Source organism: Lissotriton helveticus, chromosome 6, assembly GCF_964261635.1.
Source record: "Lissotriton helveticus chromosome 6, aLisHel1.1, whole genome shotgun sequence".
In the NCBI taxonomy this organism is placed as follows: Eukaryota; Metazoa; Chordata; class Amphibia; order Caudata; family Salamandridae; genus Lissotriton; species Lissotriton helveticus.
The window spans coordinates 2127021935-2127037245 of record NC_136067.1 but is presented as its reverse complement, the minus strand read 5'-3'; positions in this window follow the sequence as shown (position 1 = coordinate 2127037245).

The following is a 15311-nucleotide window of genomic DNA, read 5'->3' as shown; positions in this document are numbered from 1 at the left end:
TTTAGTTAGCGTTTAGCTTTATGCGGTTTTAATTATAACATATGAGTTCATCTTTGCTTGACTCAACTAAGACTTAAGATTCTTGATGATGTTAAGTTAAGTTTAGCATCTTTATTCGATTCATAGAATCATCAAAGCAACAATAAATACAGGAACATTGTTAATAAAAAGAAAACAGAAAAAGTATATACAACTCATTAGTCCTCATTCCAGTTGCAATACAGTACATAGGATGTCATTTTTACAGTTAGCAGCATATACATGAAAAACGCAAAGTGCAGAATGCCTGATAACCTCGTATTGGTTGCATTACAGTACAAACAGTAGGATTTTCATGACTAGCAGCTATTGGATCAATTCCATAAAGTGCAAGGTGCCGAGTAATTAACCATCAATGGTACACTAGCCTTTGCATTCCGCTATAAAACATAAAAGCTAGTTTTTACAGTCGGCAACAATAGAATTAATTCCATAAACTGCAAAGTGCAAGATGCAATTTCATCAAGACGACTGTAACATCACATAAATAGAAGAAGGAATTTCCACACTATACGTTTTATGATGTCATTAACTATATACAAAGTCAACATTTGAGTTTCATATGGCTCCCATAAAAATATATTTTTAAAATTCAAGGAATTAAAATTTAAAATGTAAGCCTCATCTTCATCCTAATAAAATTAGCAGCCAACAAAAATCTACTAGTGCCAAATACAATTAGCTTGGAGCTATCAGTTTTTAAAATATGCAGCATTTTAGTGTATTTCCTAATACACAATTTCCTGCCCAGGGGTTTTACTTTTTTCTTTCTAGGATTTTAATATGCAGGGCAGAAAAATAAAACATTCATAATATCCTCTTCGCTTCCTAAGTGGCACTGGGTACACCTGCAATCATTTCCCTCTACCAGCTTTTGCCCCCACCTGGATGTAAACGACTTTATTTGAAGAATACCATACCTGATTTTCAGATATAATACCTTAGCAAGTAAAGGTTTGATCTCTTCTAAAAATGATTCGAAACAGGCGGTTATTTTAAACATCAGAAACTGGGTTGTAAGTGTACCAGATCTACAATTTAAAATGACATTGTGCCTAATAAAATTCCAGTAAATGGTTTTGATTTCCCGTTTTGAATCAGGAGTCAACAAATTCGGTTGCTCCCAGAACCTGCTCAAACCCAGGTCCGAAAGCCATTTACGAATGGGAACCAACCAAGGAAAGGTGACATGAGTGTCAAGAGCCAATAATTCACTCAGTGCCTTTCTATAAATTTGCAATTCCTCAGTGGTCCATATTCTTATCCAGTATGACAAGGTCATCCAAACCACCCTTTGTTCAATTCGCTTGATGTCCAGGTCGAGCGTTAGGGGGATCACAGGTGTATTTTGGGGTAAAGCAGTGAACCTCCTCAAGATCTTATTTTCCCCCATAGTTAAAGGTAGAAGTGACCCCCCCACAACTCTGAGCCATATAAGGCGGCAGTTTGGGCCCTTGATTTAAAAACTTCAAGGGCTGGTGTAACAGCCTTTGTCGTGGTAGCGAAGAGTTTCTTTATAACTGGTGCTGCGTATCACGTTTAAATTGATCTGGATTTCATTATCTGAGGGTTCCATGAAAGTTTAGAGTCGAAGGTTAGTCGATGTTGTTAAGATGATTAGCTGTGTCGAACCGAATAAAGACATAAATTTTTGGATTGTTTGACATGGTCAGTGCATAATGTTTTTTGAATTTGTGCATGTATTTTTTTAATGTATATTTGTGCTACTTGTATGGTTACTAAAACCGAATAAAGTTTACTGACTGACTGAATAAGAGAACTGTCACTATTTTGGAACCCCCTAAAAAAGCTGAGAACATTTCATAGTAACTGCAGGGAGTTGAAACTGAAGTCTCTGGGGCATATTATCAAGGGGGTTTATCTCCGCTTTTTTGGCTTTAAAAGCCAAGAAAGCGGAGATAAAATTATCTCCCTATTACCAAGCTGTCGCTTACACCAGTTAGTGACAGCTAATAGGAGATAGCGACCATCTTGGGCCCCGCTTTGCATGTCAGTGATATTTATCACTAATGACATGCAAAGTGGGCGTGCCAAGATGTTAGCGACTGGAAACAGTCGCTAACATCGCTATCTCCTATTACCAACTTTTGGAGATATTCGCGCTAAGCGCGAATATCTCCAAAAGCTAACACCTGCCCTGAGCAGTTCTTCACCATGTTATCCAATGGGAGGTGGATAACATGGCTAAGATCATTTGCTCGATAATGCATGAATATCGCTGACTTTTCAGCGATATTCATGCATTGCGGCCGTTTTTTATCACATTTGCGATAAACCTTGCTAATAGCAAGGTTTATCTGCGATAAAAATCGCCGATGTGCGGCGATAATTTTTGTCTCTAAACAAGTTAGAGACAAAAATTATCGCTAGTTGTTGGTAATATGCCCCTCTATTTTTACCCATCACATTTTTTCAAAGAGGGGTTCTTGCTGGATAACTGCAAAAGAATCCATGTTCAACATTAGAATTAAATCCTTGATACTTGGTGCATGGAGGCTAACTACCAAGGAGTCATCTTCAATGCTAGAATGTATTACTTGGCCAGTGTAAGGATTGTTCCTTACCTTCTCTGGGCAGGGAGTGGCCGGCATCCTGCGAGCTCCCGCCACAGCCTCTCAATTCAGGTGTGCAATCGGCTTACTAACCTATGAGCTTTGCCTGCTTCTGTTGCTGCTGATGTTCAGCCACCACCTCTCCTCTCCTTGTGCACTCAGCTCAGATGAGCAGCGCAGGGGATTATGAGGCATGACACTCAGAGGAGATCGAACTTCTTGCCTGCAGACGAAGAGTATCACTGCACCCAGTGCCCTGAAAAGGAACATTGGCCCACATGCATCATTGCTACATTTTGCACTTCCTAATTTGCGAAAAATAAGGAATCGCAAATTAAGAAGTGCAATCAATCAATCAATCAATCAATCATGGGCATTTATAGAGCGCACTACTTACCCGGAGGGTCTCAAGGCGCTTGGGGGGGGGGGTGCTGCTACTGCTCGAACAGCCAGGTCTTGAGCTTGTTCCTGAAGGAGAGGTGGTCTTGGGTCAGGCGCAGGTCGGTCGGGAGGGAGTTCCAGGTCTTGGCGGCCAGGTGGGAGAAGGACCTTCCTCCTGTTGTTGATCTTGGGATGCGGGGGACGGTGGCGAGGGCGTGACTGGCTGATCGGAGGTGGCGTTTGGGAGCGTAGAAGTTGATGCGGTTGTTGAGGTAGCTCGGGCCTTGGTCGTGTAGGGCTTTGTGTGCGTGGGTGAGGAGACGGAAGGTGATTCTCTTGTTGACGGGGAGCCAGTGCAGGTCTCTCAGATGTCCGGAGATGTGGCTGCGTCGGGGGATGTCGAGGATGAGTCTGGCTGAGGCGTTCTGGATCCGCTGGAGTCTCTTCAGGAGCTTGGCGGTGGTTCCGGCGTAGAGGGCGTTGCCGTAGTCCAGTCGGCTGGTGACGAGGGCCTGGGTGACCGTCTTCCTGGTCTCGGTGGGGATCCACCGGAAGATCTTTCGTAGCATGCGCAGGATGTTGAAGCATGACGAGGAGACGGCGTTGACTTGTCTGGTCATGGAGAGGGAGGAGTCCAGGATGAAGCCCAGGTTGCGTGCGTGGTCTGTCGGTGTGGGTGCGGTGCCCAGGGCGGGGGGCCACCAGGAGTCGTCCCAGGCGGAGGGCGAGGAGCCCAGGATGAGGACTTCCGTCTTGTCTGAGTTCAGTTTCAGGCGGCTGGTCGTCATCCATTCGGCTACATCTTTCATCCCTTCGTGAAGGTTGGCTCTGGAAGCGGCGGGGTCGTTGGTCAGTGAGAGGATCAGCTGGGTGTCATCGGCGTAGGAGATGATGTTCAGGTTGTGTTGGCGTGCGATGGGCGCGAGGGGGCTCATGTAGACGTTGAAGAGGGTGGGGCTCAGCGAGGATCCTTGAGGGACGCCGCAGATGACTTCGGTGGCCTCTGACTTGTACGGTGGTAGGCGGACTCTCTGTGTTCTTCCGTCGAGGAAGGAGACGATCCATTCCAGTGCCTTCTCCTGAATTCCGACGTTGCTGAGGCGCTGCACTAGGGTGCGGTGGCAGACAGTGTCGAATGCCGCGGAGAGGTCTAGGAGGATGAGGGCCGCTGTTTCTCCGTTGTCCATCAGGGCTCGGATGTCATCGGTGGCAGCGATCAGGGCGGTCTCGGTGCTGTGGTTGGCTCGGAAGCCAGACTGTGAGGGGTCGAGGGATCCATTCGTCTCGAGGAAGGCGGCCAGCTGTTTGTTGACCGTCTTCTCGATGACTTTGGCTGGAAACGGGAGGAGCGAGATGGGGCGGTAGTTCTTGAGTTCGGTGGGGTCCGCTGTTGGTTTCTTAAGTAGAGCGCTGAGTTCGGCGTGCTTCCAGCTCTCCGGGAAGGTGGCGGTGTCGAAGGAGGTGTTGATGATGTCCCGCAGGTGGGGTGCGATGACAGCATCGGCCTTGTTGAAGACGTGGTGAGGGCAGGGGTCGGTCGGAGATCCGGAGTGGATGGAGTTCATCATGCGGACGGTGTCATCGGTGCTGATCGGAGTCCAGGCGCGGAGGGTGGTGGTGGGTGGCGTTGCTGCGGTCGTTGTGTGCGATGGTTGACTACTGAAGCTGTTGTGTATGTCCGCGATCTTGTTGTGGAAGTAGGAGGCGAGGGAGTTGCAGAGGTCTTGCGATGGGGTGATGTCGTTGTTACCGGCGTTGGGGTTGGAGAGCTCTTTGACGATGTTGAAGAGTTCCTTGCAGTTGTGTGCGTTGTTGTCCAGTCGGTCCTTGAATGCAGTTTTCTTGGTGGCGCGGATCAGTTGGTGGTGCTTCCGGGTGGCAAGCTTGAGGGTGGTCATGTTGTCCGGTGTAGGTTCCCTTCTCCAGACTTTCTCGAGGGCTCGGCAGTTCTTCTTGGAGCTCTTGAGTTCGTCGGTGAACCATGGGGCTTTCTTGCTGCCGGGTCTGCTGGGCGGGGTCCTCAGAGGGGCGAGTTCGTCCGCGCAGTTGCTGATCCACTTCGTGAGGTTGTCGGCGGCCTGGCTGGGGTTCGCTGAGCTGGCGGGAGGGTGCTGACTCAGGAAAGCAGTGAGCTGGTCGGCTGTGATCTTGTTCCAGCTTCTTCGGGCAACCTGTTGCTGGTGGTGGTGGGTCGTCATTCTTCTGAAGGTGAAGTGGACGCAGCTGTGGTCCGTCCAGTGGAGTCCTGTGGCGTGGCTGAAGGCGATGTCTTTGCTGGATGAGAAGACGGCGTCGAGTGTGTGTCCGGCGAGGTGGGTGGGGGTGGTCACCAGTTGCTTGAGTCCCAGGTTTGCGAGGTTTTCCAGCACGGTGGTGGTGTTGCGGTCGTCGTTGTTCTCCAGGTGGAAGTTGAGGTCCCCGAGGAGGATGTAGTCGGTTGAGGGGAGGGCAAAATGCTATGCATCATTATTTTCGGTATTCATTTGGGATTCGGTAAAAATCGCAATTTTTACCGAATCCCAAATGAATACCGAATTCTTAAGTAAATTTTCGCAATTCCCATTGATTCCTATGGGCCAAAAGGCCCATAGGAGTCACTGGGAAGGCATCAGCAAATTGCGAGTGGCACTTTGAAAATTTCATGGGTGCAGGGGGGGGTCCAAAGGACCCCCCCATGCACCCCTGAAATGTATTTTTCGCATCATGTTTCACACACACATGTCCTAAGGACATGTGTGTGTGAAACATGAATGTTGAAAAAAAAACATTTTCACCATTTTAAACACTTTTTCCAAATTTACCGAGTGGTTCAACCACTCGGTAAATTTTGCACCCTAATTGCGAATTTCCACTTGTACAAGTAATGATGCATTGCTTTTAAGAAATCGCACATATGCGACTTCTTAAAAGCACCCGCAATTTTAGAACTCGCAACAATGTTACGAATTCTAAAATTGCTTCATGCATCCCAAAAAGCACTTTTGCATTCGCAAACGGCTGATTTTAAGGAATCGCATCGTTTGCGACTACAAAAATGCTTGATGCATGTGAGCCATTCTTCCTTAGTTGGTGTTCTTTTTGGAATAACATATATTGTGGAAATCTCAACAAATAGTTATTTTTACTACTTGTTTTTGAACATTTTGACCAGTACTGATTCCCAATCCAAGATGGCCGAATTAATTCCAGATGACCTGACTTCCTGTTTGGCTGTCTGTGAGGGGCAGATGTTTCTGCCAGATTGCGCACTCAGTGAATTCTCCTATTTCTCCACTTTCTGCTTAACTTCCTGCTTGGCCTGGACAGCTGGAAGGTTTTTCTGGGCCCCATTTTTTGCCTTCCTGTTGAATATTATTTCTGCAGCCTTTTAAGACTCCAGTTCCATCTGCCACCGCACCTAGAGATAGTAGGCCGTGTGTATGATTGAAGAACCAGATGCATAGGGCAAGCTTCCATAGAGCTTGTCTTCAACCCTACAATGTATTATCTAACCAGCATGATCAATAGATACTTGATTCATGGGGGTGTAACTACCAAAGAGTCCGTCTTCAACGCTTGGATTTATTACCTAACCAGACTGATCCATGGGTACCAGATGTATGGGGCTAATGACCGAGTCCATCCTTCAGCACTAGAATGTATTACCTAACCAGACAAGATGTTTGGGGGCTAACGACCAGGGTCGCTCTTCAATGCTAGAGTTTATACCAAATCAAGCTGATTGATGCATGTGTGATGCAGGAGGAAACTAACTCCCAAAGAGTTCATCTTTAGTGCTGGGATTTATTGTGTGACCCGATGGATCAATGGATACTTGATGGGGACACCAAGCTCTGTTTCCTTGCAACCTCATACTGAGGGCTTAAGTTCCGTATGAGGGTTTCATATTGAACCAGTCTCCCCACTTTTAGGGAAGCAGCTCAGATGCTTCTGCTCTGGATTGAACACACAAAAGGTGATGGGAGGGTGCCTACAATAAGTCTAACCACTGACAATCGCTCAGGTAGCATTCCAAACCGTCATTCTTTTGCCAAGCCAGGTCCTCTATGAACGGTTTTTCAGTTATGTTGCCACCCCCGAAGGACTTCTTCGCCAAAGCGCCGGGACACTCCTTCTGGAGTAGCTGTTGCGCTATAGAAGAATCTGTTAACATAACATAACATAACATAACCAGGGCACAAGCAATCCAAGACCAGTTTCAGTTGGGTGAGCCTTAGTACCAGTGGCACAGAGAGCACAGGACCCAGGTCTGAGGATAACCTTGGCCACGTGGGGTGTTACATAAAACAGACAAAAGGTGATGGGAGGATGCCTGCAATTAGTCTAACCACTGGCAAACACTTGGGTATCACTCCAAAGCATCATTCATTTGGCCACCGTGCCACCTCAGATTAGACCCAGCTACATGTAAATTAGTCTTGACCCCGCTACAATAGAAACAGTCCCCTCATCACCTTTTGTGTGTTTCATGCTCTGTCCTAAGTGGCATGGGAATGCACAAACGTGGGTCCCGTGCTCACTGTGCCACTGTAACCAAGGTATACCTGGCTGGTGAACCCTTATCAGGGTGAAACGGGTCCTAGGTTGCTTGTGTTCCAGTTTGGGGAGGACCTGACCTGGTAGTTCAGGCTGGACTGTTCCCATGAAGAGCAGGGTCAAGGTTGATTTGCATATGGCTGGGTCCAAACTGGGGTGGGAGGGTGAGCAGACGTTTGGATGCGATTGCCAGTGGTTAGACATATTGCAATCATTACCCCCATCACCTATTGCGTGTTGCTGCTCTGGATTGACCATGCACTGGACTCTCGTCACCTCCACAATTGCACTATGAATAGCTGCAGACAGTAAGGACTGTGATTTACCTAATGATCTTTCACTAAAAACCTCACTGAGAGATTTCCAGTAACAGAAGTCTCCTGCTTAGAAGTAAGTTTCAGAAAAAAATATGTTTGTTACTCAACTTAAACAAAATCCTCCTCACCCGTGCACCAGACAGGGCTTGAGAAAGGGATTTTGTGGTCTAAAGCCGAGGGTTTGCTGTTACCATCTCATGTCCTTTGGCCATTATCACCCTGTAAATGTCTATTTTATATCTCCCTCGGAATAATATATTATGAAACAAAGACTGCATATGCACCGCAGTTGCCATTAGGGGGTCTTCCAAATTTTGGAGATTGCCCTGGTGGTTTTGGAAGGGTGAGTAGCGCTTGAGTATTGCACATATGTGACCTATTTTACAACAGACTTCCCCAGTCGTGGCACTGAGTTTATATATTATATATATTTATTGTCTACTTTTATGGTTTGTGCTAAAATAAAGCTATTTATGACAATAGGACAAGGTCATCCCTGCAGGCCAGGTTCTGGTGCATGCATCAGTCGTTGGTGACCAGTCTATGGAGGCCGGGCCCTTAGGCTGTTGGTGACCAGTCTATGGGGGCCGGGCCCTTAGGCTGTTGGTGAGCAGTCTATGGTGGCCGGGCCCTTAGGCTCTTGATGACCAGTCTATGGTGGCCGGGCCCTTAGGCTGTTGGTGACCAGTCTATGGTGGTCGGGTCCTTAGGCTCTTGATGATCAGTCTATGGTGGCCGGGCCCTTAGGCTTTTGTTGACCAGTCTATGGAGGCCGGGCCCTTAGGCTCTTGATGACCTGTCTATGGTGGCTGGGCCCTACCCTGTTGACCAGTCTATGGTGGCCGGGCCCTTAGGCTGTTGGTGACCAGTCTGTGGTGGCTGGGCCCTTAGGTTGTCAGTGACCAGCCAATGGGGGCCGAGCCCTTAGGCTGTTGGTGAGCAGTCTATGGTGGCCGGGCCCTTAGGCTGTTGGTGAGCAGTCTATGGTGGCCGGGCCCTTAGACTGTTGACCAGTCTATGGTGGCCGGGCCCTTATTTTGTTGGTGAGCAGTCTATGGGGGCCGTGCCCCTAGGCTGTTGGTGAGCAGTCTATTGTGGCTTGGCCATCAGGATCATCATTGGTGGAGGTCAAGTGGGGAAACGTTCCGATCTGAAGTGGTAGTGATGGAGTGAGGTGGTAAAAAACAACATTTTGTGTACCCCTCTCAAATCAATGTTCCATAACGTTAACATTTTCTAATGGTATGTTATTGTGAATTAATCAACCATAGTATAAGATGCCTACACTTTCTACACACAGGAGTACTAATTTTGCCTACATGTTGCAATAAAATTAATTTATATGTATTGTTATTGTGTTGTGAATTAATGCACAGCTTAAATATAAACAAACGCAGCTTAAATGTACTTGTACACTTTTTGTGCTAGAAACGTTGTCAGATAGGTAAGTATAAAGTGCATTTATGTGGCTTATTTGCTAGGTAACAAACTAATGGGGAAACATTAGTATGGTGGGAGGTAAACAGAAGGGCTTTAGTTCCATATTTAACATGAATTTGTGTTTGTTTCTATGATAGGTCCGAAAAGTGGCCTTTGAGGCCTACTCTAAAAATGGCTGCCCGGGTAAACTGTGAGCAAGTGCTGGACAGCGCATGCGCGCCTAAAGCCTGCAAGAGAGAGTGAACTGCCTGTGCTCGGAGAGGTTCAAGGCTGCCTTCCCCCGCTCGAATGTTATGATCCTGGGAAAAAGTCCTCAAGTTGCGAGTTGGGGATATAACTAGGCCACGGACTGTCTTAAACAAAGCCCCTTTATTTTTCTGCTGATTCATTATGAATACGATGCTTTCATCTACCCCAAATGTATCCAATCAGAAACCGAGGTGGTATTGTTAGTAACTTTTTAGATAGATTAAGTTAGGAAATTAGGGTATAAAAACCCCTGATTTTACTTAGAAGCACAGCTCTTTCCGATTTCTACACGAAGTGCTGCTGGACTTTCGATCGAATCCTGGATGTAAGGATAATTTATCTTTTACTTGTTTTTCTTTGCAGGACTGAAAGGATAAGATGAGGGTGTTAGGGTTGTTAGGAGAGACTGAGTTGGAACTATCTGTTCTTTGCTAAACTTTGCAATGAATTTACTAAATAAATGTCTATATTTCTGAGCTTAAAATAAAATGATCATTTTTGAAATAAAGATTAAGATTTTACTGAATAAAGAATTAATAAAAGCCTAAATGTCAGACATACTAAAATTTGCCTTGAATAAAAGTTAGATCAATGGAGAATTAAAAGCCGGTCTTGTATTTTTCCTATGCCCAATTTTCATCCTAGCAGATCCATTGCCACTATGGTGGTGTGTCTGAATAAAAAGGTGTTTAATGAAAACCATGGTAAATCGTTTTAAATTATTGATGTAAATAATAAATAGTTAAATAGTTTTATACGCTCCACCAATGTTACAGCAATACTCTTTTGTGTTTCACCAAACCCTGAAGTTGAATTAAATGAACAGATTATGTGCAGTGTTATGGGCCCCACTGGTGAATGTAGGTGAGTTTGGATACTTTAAGGAAATGGTGATACTGAGTTTTAGTAAACATTTTTGGAGTTGCGCTGTAGCAGTAGCAGGCTTTATAAACTGTCATCTTTCCTTGGGAACCTGTTTGGTAACTTTTCCGTGTTGTAGTTGCTCTTTTACTGTCATTTATTTCATTCACCGATGTTGTGTTGCTCATCGTTCTTATTTTGTTTTTTTTCTTGGTTCTATGACCTTCTTGCCTGAATTCTGACCTGCTCTCTGGATTATGGATTGGTTCTGTTAGCTGTCCTATTGCCTGAACTCAGACTTTTCCCTTGGTTTATGATTGTTTGTGTTTGTTGAAAGGTTGTGTGAACTTTGTCCTGCCTCTGGATTCCATATAGGTTTCTGGCAGTTTGCCATTATGAAGCTGGTTAGTATATCCACCTACTGGGCTGATGGTGCAACCTAAAGATGACTGATACATCTCTGAATTTGTGGATTCACCACTGCGGCTCCCTAAGAAACTGATGCCCATGGCTTGAAGATCTCAATGCAAGCCTCAGGTTTTTGGGCAGAACTACTCAAGTGGACCGGTGCTAATGATAACATGAACACATGACCAACAGCAGGACGGCGGTGGTGGGATGCCACACTGCTGCACCTGGCTCTAAAATAGGGATAACATTAGTTTCATTGGAGTCTGCTACTAAGCCTGCCTGTAAAGTAGGACAGGGGAAGTTGCATCATAGGATGGCCATTCTGCTAAACTGGGTGCTCAAATAGGGAAGGTGGTAAGGATGCAACGCTGCCAAGACTAGTTTGAAAATCAAGAAGATGGTAGTTGCATCAGAGGATTCTGGTTAAGGTGGCTCTATAATAGAAAGGCAGTGGTTGCTAAAGGAAGCTACTAAACCTGCCTCTAAAATAGTACAGGCGGTAGGTGCACCAAAGGATGCTGTGTTGTTAAACTTGACCCTAAAAGGAAGAAGGTGGTAGAAGAATCGAAGGATGCTATAAATATGATGAAAGCCATGACCGCACCCCCTCCACATGGATCCAGTGATCACGGGTGTGGCCCGGAGACCCTGGGGATGAGGCTCATGGGTGAGTAGCGTGCTCTATAAACCCCTGATTGATTGATTGATTGATTGATTGATACAGACCTCTAGGTCTTGGGTAAACAGTGTAACCCGCAGGAGTGTCTTTTTTTTTATTTTTTATTTTTTATTATTATTTATTGAAAGCAGGATATTACAAGTTGCATACCAGATACAGTGTCATTTTCAGAATATAAGAATCTTCAACAGAACATTCAAACCCCCCCCAAATCCCGGCCTATACATACTGCAAGTCAAGATATGTCATACAATTATCATATATCGCTCATGCAAAGTGCTGAAGATGAACAAAAAATACAATCTCAGGAGGCACTCTCAGAGGTAGCATCCGGACAGCCGACAGTCAGTTGGGGTGAAGCCGTAGCTCCCAGTGTCTCCTCCACAGTGTCCTCATCGCGGTCACAGCTCACCAGTAGATAGTCTCGCAGTGGACCCCAAATGTCTTTAGGGCTCGAGCTCCTAGGGAGTTCCTCTGAATATGTGTTGAGCTGCTCCTGGCAGTATACCAAGTCTTTAAGCCACTGTGACACCTTGGGGTAGCGCTTACCATCCCATGTAAATAGCACCCTCCTTTTCGCCAGCAGCAGAGCCACTCTAACAAAGCGGCCGAGCAACCCCTTAACCTCAGGCACATGTCCCAGTAAACACAGAAGCAATCTAGATTGAGACCTGTCATGGTATCCAATTTCTGCAGGACATCTACCCAGTAGGACTTAACCGCAGGACAGTGCCATGATAGATGGATGAAGTCAGCACCAGCACGCCCACATCTCCTACAATCGTCAGTGTCCCTATAACCAATTCTATGCAGCTTAGTTGGAGTGTGGTATGTCTGGTGTATAAACTTCAAATCGATAATGCGGAGGTTGCTATTGGGCGATAGCATGCCCGTGAGGGAGCAGATGTGACCCCATGTGTCCGCCTCCAGTTGTGTGCCCAGAGCAGTGTTCCATCTAGGCAAGCTACGATCTTCTGGAAGGACCAATTCCGAGAATACCACTTTATACAATCTAGTGAGCAGGTGCTTTCTGGTGGTGGACGTAAGCAATAATTGCAGGGCTTTGGAGGTGACAGGCTCAGACGGGAAGCTAGGATAATGATCCCGCACAGCGCGCCGCAATCGATAACATGTGTATGTGAATAGGGGTGAAGCATTGGAGATATATTGTAGCTCGTCCCCAGAGATATACGTCCTGTCTCTAAATAGATCACCCATAGTGGAGATGCCAGCTTCAGAGAGCAGCTTCATTGAGCCACGCTCTTGTGCCACAGAGATAGCGCCATGGCCTCCAATGCTCATGTTTGGCGCGTAGAAAGGCAGTTTGTCCGTCAGTCTACCAATCGCCTGCCAGGCTGAGCACGTGGCGGCAATCGTGTTGATCTCCGTCCTAGGTACATGTCTGTGCGTGTGGGTTAATATGTTCTGCAAAGGAATATATCCCGCGTCCCCACCCTCAACCGCTACATGCGGGATAAAGCCGTGAGGTCTGTACCAAAAGAACGCGAAATGAGCCAGGCCACATAGATAATATATGTAAAAATCTGGAGCACAGAATCCTCCTTTGTCAAAAGGTAGGGCCAGGGTCGCCCAGCTGATGCGCGGGGGTTTCGACCCCCAGACCAGGCGGAGTAACTGTGTCTGAAGAGTGGTGAAAAAAAGTTTATTCAAGCGAATAGGGATATTGCAGAACAAGTACAAGAACTTGGGAAGTATCACCATCTTAATGACCGCAATGCGATCCGCCAATGACAGAGGTAAAGCCACCCATTTATCTACCCGTTGGACCAAGTCAGCATAAGCCCGACCATAATTTTCACGAATGACAATCTCCGGGTCTCTATGAACCCAGATCCCCAGGTATTTCACGGGATCTACAGTCCACAGCAGCGGATATTCCAGAGTGGGGGCAGAAGTGGCCATTGTGAGGGGGATTACAACCGACTTATCCCAGTTGATGCACAATCCGGAGAGGAGGCCAAAGCGGACATATTCCCGGATGATTTGCGCTAGGTGGGTATGTGGATCGCGTACATACACAACCATATCATCTGCATAAGCAGAGACGCCCACCGGTCTGTTATCAAAATTGAGCGCAGCTTCCCTATGGTGCTGCCGGATTCGACACATCAACGGTTCCAATATAATAGCAAAAAGGAATGGGGAGAGAGGACACCCCTGCCTGGTACCACGCTGGATCGCCAATGGATCAGAGGTGAAACCGCCTACCCGCACTCTTGCGGAAGCATCAGTGTACAGAATTTGAATCCAACGGACTAAAACAGAGGGGAACCCCATTCGACGGAGAACAAAAAAGATGTATCGCCATTCGATCGAGTCGAAGGCTTTAGCTGCATCAAGCAACACGGCCACAGCCTGTAGGTCTGGGTTGAGAACATGGAACATCGCAAAGATTGTGCGGAGATTCCACGATGTGGAGCGATCAGGAATAAAGCCTGACTGGTCAGGTAGAACGAGCATGGGCATCAATGGGTGGAGCTTAGTTGCGAGAATTTTAGCGAGAATCTTGGCGTCAATATTAATCAGGGAAAGGGGCCGGTAAAACTCGCATCTGTCGGGGAGCTTGTCTTTTTTCAGTAAAGTGATGATCGGCGCTTGGCGCAGAGACGGAGGAAGATAGCCCAGCTCGTGTGCCTCAGCGTACATTGCCAGGATGTGGGGCGCTAGGAGATCGGAATATCGTTTATAAAATTCAGCTGTCAGCCCATCGGGGCCTGGAGCTTTCTTGTTCGGCAAAGTAAGTATTGCCTCCTTTATGTCGGTCACATCAATAGGCACGCCAAGATATTTCCTATGGGCGTCCGATAGCCAGGCACAGGCAGAACCCTGCAGGTAATCTTCCATAACAGAGTCCGACACTTCGCCCCGGGTCGAGTAGAGCCTTCCATAGAAATCGCGGAATTGCCCCAATATAGCGTCCGTTGTATGGTGTCTGATGCCATTATCGTCCACTATGTGTTCTATGGGTGAGACAGTGTTCCGCTCACGTAAACGACTAGCTAGTACCCTGCCCGGCCTGCCACCCTCTTCGTACGCTCTAGCCACAAAGCGCTTGGAGATATACCTCATCTCTGCCTCCGCTAGGGATTTATGTTCCTCGGTGTATTCCCTAATACTTGCCAGTGTGTCTAGTGAGGGAAGTGAGTCATATGAGGATTCTAAGTCATGTAGTTTGGTTTCAACCTTCAGTATTTGTCCCCGCAGGTCGCGTAAAATGCCTGCAGTCGTGCCTATACAGACCCCCCGTATATTAGCCTTAAACGCTTCCCAGAGGGTGGCAGCACTATCCACTGTGCCCACGTTCAGGTCAAAATACTGCTCTATGGCTTTATATACAGTATCCGCAAAGACAGGATCTAGCAGGGCATCCGCACGAAACCGCCATGTGAAGGGGGGCCGCCGAGTGCGTGGAATCTGCAGTTTGAGCATGACCGGATTGTGATCCGATAGGGTCCGGGGGAGTGTGTATGTGTCAGTCACCCACCCATTGGTTGACCTGTCCAAAATCCAGTAGTCCAGTCGAGACCATGTGTTGTGAGATGGTGTAATGTGCGTGCCTGCCCTTACCCCATCGTTCCGCAGGCGCCATGCGTCAACCAAGCCCCTCTCCTCCATAAACTGCCGTACACAAGCCGCGGTCTTCAACATACGGATACTCGCGAGGGCAGATTTATCAAGTCGGGGATCTAAGTGTGTGTTTAGGTCGCCCCCAATCAGCAGGGCCGATTCCGGCCACGTACGCAGCACCTGAAATAAAGAAGACAGCGACGCTGGTTCGTCCACCACAGGACCGTATACATTAGC